Genomic DNA, 6555 nt, shown 5'->3' with positions numbered 1-6555 from the left:
TTGCCTTGGATTTGTTGTAGAAATTAAAAAAAAAAAAATACAGACAAGCATTATGTTTTTGTCCATGCCCATATCTGATCACATAAGAGACAGGATGGAAGTAACATGGAGAAGAAGATTTTTGTTTGAATGATGTTGGTGAAGACTTTTTCCCCAGATAACTTTGCAAGGGACTTACAAACATGATATCCAACATCAAGATATTGACTCCAAGCCTCTGCTGTATTCTGCCCTGTTCTTGAGGCAGCCTGACGCTTGGAATTCGCTCGGCATCTCTCTGAGGAAGTTCAGAATGAATCATTTATTTTAATACCTTAATGCTGCTTCCAGGTACTTCGCAGTTTTTATTCTGAACACTCTGTTCTTTCTTTCACATGCTGGGCATGTCAAAAAGCCTTCTGTTTTCCATGTACTGAATTTAGCACTTCAACATTTGTATAATAGTAGTACTAAAAATAGACAGGTTATAAAAGTGTTGGTGACCATCCCTAAGTCTTATAAATGGACAAGAGGGATTGAATTGAGTTTTTTCTGCGGGTTTTTTCTTTATTTTTTGTTATTCAGAAGGATTTTGTTTGTTTACTTCATTGAGGGGAGGGAGGGCTGCTAATTGCTTTTTATGACATTAGGAACCTAACCTTTGGACATACCTTCTAATTTATCTCATTTGCTTACAAATTTGTGGGCTTCAGAGAGTTCAGAGAGAACAGTTTGTCTTAGCTTCATTCCCTGATATTTGGAAGAGGGGATGTTGAGATTGTTCCTTCTGTTTAATTTCTTGGGTTTGCCTCTAAAAATCAGAGACTCAGATATACCCCACAGCCTTCCTTATCGGTCCCTGGAAACCCTATGGAGTTGTGATGTGGCGCCGTGGTTTAATGAACTGGACTGCAAAATCAATTTGAACTGCTAGGTGTTTTTGTTGTTGTTAAGTACCATGGAGTCGGTTCCGACTCATAGTGACCCTGCACAGGGTTTCCGAGGCTGTAAATCTTTACAGGAGCAGAACGCTTCATCTTTCTTCCATGAAGCAGCTAGTAAGTTTCGAATTGTTGACCTTGAAGTTGGCAGCCCGACTCGTAACCACTATGCTACCAGAGCTCCTTGAACTTCAAGGTTGTTGTTGTTGTTGTGTGCCGTGGAGTCGGTTCTGACTCATAGTGACCCTGCACAGGGTTTCCGAGGCTGTAAATCTTTACAGGAGCAGAACGCTTCATCTTTCTTCCATGAAGCAGCTAGTAAGTTTCGAACTGTTGACCTTGAAGTTGGCAGCCCGACTCGTAACCACTATGCTACCAGAGTTCCTTGAACTTCAAGCTTGTTGTTGTTGTTGTGTGCCGTGGAGTCGGTTCTGACTCATAGCGACCCTGTACAGGGTTTCCAAGGCTGTAAATCTTTACGGGAGCAGAAAGCCTCATCTTTGTCCTGCGGAACAGCTGGTAGTTTCGAACTGCGACCCTGAGGTTCGCAGCCCTATTCATAACCACTATGCTACCAGAGCTCCTTTGAAATTCAAGTTAGGCAGTTCAAATTCACTAGCTGCTCCTAGGAAACCCTATACAGGATCATTATAAGTCAGAAGTGACTTGATGGCACTTAACAACCAAAACTCTAAGAAGCTCAGCTCAGCAATGAGGAGACTGAGTAGTCTTCTACTTGGTTTCTCAGGTAGGACTCCTGGTGTGGTGCAGAAGGGTCAGTGCTGGACTGCAAACCACTAGGTTGACAGCTCAAATGCACCTGTTGCTTCTCAAAAACCCTGGACAGGGTCTCAGTGAGCTGGAACCAACTCACCGGCACATAACAACAATTAAGATATGCAGCTATATCTTCTGTTTCTCTGTCTGTTAGCTATAACTTAAAAACAAACAAACCTTTTTAATGTGAATTGGGTGGAGGTTTACAGAGCAAATTGTTTTTCATTCAATGGGTGTGCTCATTTTGTTTCATGCCCTTCATTCCAATACCCACAATGTAACATCACTCATTCCACTTTCTCTGTACGTTTCCTATTTATGCCTCCTTCTTTCCTAATGCTTTCTGCCTTGTGAACTTTGTCTTTAGGTAAATGCTGCCCTTTTAATCTCAAATGGTTGAGTATTCCAATTGTGTGCCTCCTTAGTGTTTTTGTTCACTTAGTGGTGGTGGTGGTGGTTATGTGCTGTAGTGTCTGTTCCAACTTATAGCAACCCTGTATAGGTTTTCTGATGTTGCAGATCTGTAAAGATCTTCCTGTAAAGGAAGAGAAAACGTCATCTTTTTCCTGGAGAGAAGCTGGTAGATACGAACCGCTGACCTTTTGGTCAGCAGCCCAACTCGTAGCCCACTATGCTACCAGAGCTCCTCCCTAGTACTATTGTTCACCTTATAGACCTATTTGGACTGAAAATTGAGCCACAGGATTGAGTTCAGTTCTAGAGTTCTAGGCCTAAAGAGTGACTAAAGGCCATAGCCTCTGGGTTCCAGCAGCCTCTGTCAGACCAGTAAGCCTGGGCTTTTATGATTTTGAGTTTTGTTCCACATTTTCTCACACTCTATCCAGGACCTTCTAATGTGATCCCTTTCAGAGCCGTTGGTAGTGGTTGGTAGCTGGGCACCATCTATATCACTGCTTTCTGGGTTACAGGCTGATATTTACATGGTCCATTAGTCCACTGGACTAATTGTTTGCAGACATCTTCGATTTTCTTCACTCTTCTTTGCTCTGGGTGGGGAGAGACCAACAGTTGCACCTTACATGGTCCTTCACGAGCTTTTAAGACCCTGGTCACTATTCACCAAAGTAGGATGTAGACCATTGTCATTGTGGACTGTGTTGTGCAAATTGACCTCAAGACCATGGTCTTGATGCCCCAGCCCAGTGACTCATGCCCTCAAAGTATTTAGTTATGGCTTAGAAGTTTTCATAACTATGCCCCCTGCATACACTACTCTATTCATGGATAAAATTGTAGTACAGGTAAAGATACATGTATAGAAATATCCTCTGTCAAACCTATATACATATTCATGGGTACAGTCCCATTTTCCTTCCCCTACCTATTCAGGTTACATGTCTGATAACCACAAGTTTGGAAAAAGAAAGCAACTGTCAAGAAACAAAAATGAAGTGGGCTTTGTACCAGGCATTCAAGGATGGTTCAGTATTAGAAAACCAATCAACATAATCCACCACATAAATAAAACAAAGGAAAGGAACCATATGACCAGTTAAGGCATTTGACATAAAGCCAAGACTCATTCTTGATAAAAATACTCAACAAAATAAGAATAGAAGGAAAAATTTAGGTCCTATATACAAAAACAACATTAAGGACATATATGCAAAACCACCAGTCAACATCACTCTCCACTGAGAATTAAAGGAAATAGAGGCAAATATTACTAACTGATGGTACAGGGAGGGGATTGCAATCATTGAGATGGAACAAAGTATATGATTTGTTGAATGTAAAACTCATAATATGCTCTGTGAAACTTTGCTCAATTTACAAAAAAAAAATTTTTTTTAAGTAACAAAGATGTTGCTAGTTATCAAAAAAATGCAAAGTAAAATGAGATGCAATTTTTTGCCAATCTTATTTGTGAAAATGAAAATGATGATGATACTTGCGTTGGTGAGGGTGTTCATGAGTCCTGTTGGAAGAGTAGGTGGAACCAGTGGGGAGGAGACGCAGAAACTGTTACTTAGGATTGGGAGAATCCCATGTAAAATTGTTAGCTTGTTCCTCCTTAATGGGAGACCCTGAAAACCATTTGTATCAACTGTTTAACTGTTTAGGCTTTGTGGACCAGCAATTTTATTTCTAGAAAAATTTAAAGGAAACGTGTACAAAGATATACCAGTATAAGTAAAAAAAAAAAAAAAAGTACTTTTACAAAATCATAGAAACCTTTATGTTAAACAAAAATATCAAATTGTGAAATTTTTGTTTCTTGACATGTCCTCCAGCAAAGTCTATACACTCTGACAGTGTTGTTTCATCTCTCTAACCTTTCTCTGAAGAACTCTGCTCACTTGGATTTAAACCACATCAAAATAGAAATTTTGGTATCTTCAAGGGATCAAATCATGTTCCTTTTCAATATCCTTCGAGTTCGGGGAACAAAAGGAAGTGTGAAGGGGCGATTAGGACTGTAGGGTGGGTGGAGTGTGGTTTCTCAATGACGTTCTCTTGTTATCCTTGAAGAAAGAGCAAGTATACTGTTACATTGGAAAAAACCAAATCTTTGGTGCAGTTTTCTTCTCTTTTTCCTTACCAATGCAGCTTTTCAGTTTTCTTAAACTATCTGTGGTAACAAATTGGGCTGCAAACCACAAGGTCATCAGTTCGAAACTACCAGCTGTTTTGTGGGAGAAAGATGAGGCGTTCTGCTCCCGTAAAGATTTACAGCCTCGCTATGAGTCGAAACCGACTCCACAGCACACCACCACCATCTTCATAATAAGCCCCCATGATGATCTTGTGTCCTCCCAGAAGATCCATTTTGATGTGCCCTTTGGCATCTCCCCCAGATAGCTGACATAACTTTCTAAGATGCATCTCTGCCTTGAATTTATCTGGCTCAATAGACCTCCTTGGAAGCCACTGTTGGGATTGGACCTTTATTTTTTAGGCACCCTAAAAAAACTCAGACAAGTATATCACGGAAAGAACTTGTCTGCAGCCATCCACTGATCTCAAACACGTGTTTTAAAACATTTTGTTTGGAAAAAACTCATGTATGTGTGAACTGGAAGCCTAATTGTTGTTGTTGTTAAGTGCCATCTAGTTGGTTCCGACCCATAGCGATCTTGTATACAGTAGGGTTTCTGAGGAGCAGTTGGTGCATTAGCCCACAGCGCCACACCAGGACTCCAGAACTCTAATAGCAATACTTTGTAAACTTACTTTCATATGTGTACATACGTGTCTACATGTTGCCTATACACACAAATGTCTCTGGGAGGATAAACACCAAATTTTCAATCATTTCTGGGTTCCAGGATTGGACTAATCTTCTGTTTGTGCATTTGTGTATTGAGACTATATTTATGATAAAAAAAATAAATTTATTTAAAGATATGTTAGCAATACAAACGTGATATATATTCTATATCTCATAACATTCTTCATAAGTTATAATCAAGTCATACAGCAAATCCATAGTAATAACTATGATAATAATCAATGCCACTCATTGAGTATTTACCATGTATTTCTAGAAAAAGATGTGAGGTCAATATGTATGTTGAGCAAATAATTCTAGAAACACAACTATATGCAAAAGAATGTGGCACCAGGATTAGAGGATGAGTCGTTAACCTTCATTATGCATATGATACAACCTTGCTTGCCAAAAATGAAGACAACATGAAGTCAAAGGCTCCAGCCTTTAATATGGATTACACATAAATGTGAAGAAAACAAATAATCTCACCAAAACATTATGATAAATGGAAAAGATATTGAAGTTGCCAACTATTCATTCTACTAGGATGAACAATCAACATCCGTGGAAGCAGCAGGTGAGAAATCTAATTACACTGAGCAAATCTTCTGTAAAAGATCTCTTTAAACTTTTTAAAAAGCAAAGATGTTTTTATGAGTGCTTGATCCAAGCCATGTTGTTTTCTTTTTCAGTTGTCCCCTAGGCATGCACAAGTTGACTAATAAAAGAGAGAGAGAGAGAAATTGATGTGTTTGAACTGTGGTGTTGGTAAAGAATATTGACTAGAACATGGACCACCTAAAGAACAGACAAATCAGTCTTAGAAAAAATCCAGCCAGAATGTTCCATAGAAGTAAGGATGATGAGATCTCAATTCATTTACTTTGGACATTTCATCATGAAAAGGGTATGTTTGGTAAAATTAAGGACTAACAAAATGAGGAAGACCCTCAAAGAGATGAATTGACACAGAAGCCACAACAACACATTCAAACATACCAAAGATCATGAAGATGTCTCAGGGCCTGTCAGTATTTCATTCTGTTACTCATAAGGTCACCAGGAGTCAGAACTGGCTCACCAGCAATTGCCAACAGCAAGCATTGCATGCGATCGTTTATAACTATAACCTAATAACATTTTTACAATACCTCCATGACGCACAGGAAGAGTATGAATTCTGTTTTGTCTGTGTTCAAGCCTGTTCTTTGTGAGCTGTGAGCCACCGATGTGTGAGGTATACAACGATGATTTCAACCTGCTTTTAAGAAGTCTGCACCACAAAATACAAGCAGCATTTTAGAAATGGCTTGGTTTTTCTATATTCATTATCAGAAACGAAAGTCTATCTGGAATACTGGACTTCGTTCCAGAACGTTGTTCATTCACTCTACCTATGTATGTAGCATAGAAGAAATTGGAAACCGATCATGTCTGGGATGTCTGATAGTGACAGAAAAAGGACTTGTTTTTTGTTTTGGTTTTTCCTCCTGTGGGGAAATGGATCTTCCATTTCATTCTAAGAGATTAGCTTCTTAACTAAGACAGAGAACAGGACCATAAAGTAAATATCTACCCACTGCCTTTGGCTCATTTTTGGTGTGTTAGAAGTATGTTAACCAG

At 39.2% G+C, this 6555-nt stretch overlaps 1 protein-coding gene across 1 annotated transcript in view; it reads left to right on the top strand.

The window, feature by feature from the left end:
* Positions 1-6555, top strand: part of KIF6 (kinesin family member 6) — a 512465-nt gene that overhangs the window by 238190 nt on the left and 267720 nt on the right. The window lies entirely within an intron of this gene.

The sequence above is a fragment of the Chrysochloris asiatica genome, unplaced genomic scaffold (genome assembly GCF_000296735.1).
Source record: "Chrysochloris asiatica unplaced genomic scaffold, ChrAsi1.0 scaffold00038, whole genome shotgun sequence".
Lineage (NCBI taxonomy): Eukaryota > Metazoa > Chordata > Mammalia > Afrosoricida > Chrysochloridae > Chrysochloris > Chrysochloris asiatica.
Note: the sequence above shows the minus strand (reverse complement) of the source record. Positions and strands in the feature narration are given on the sequence as shown.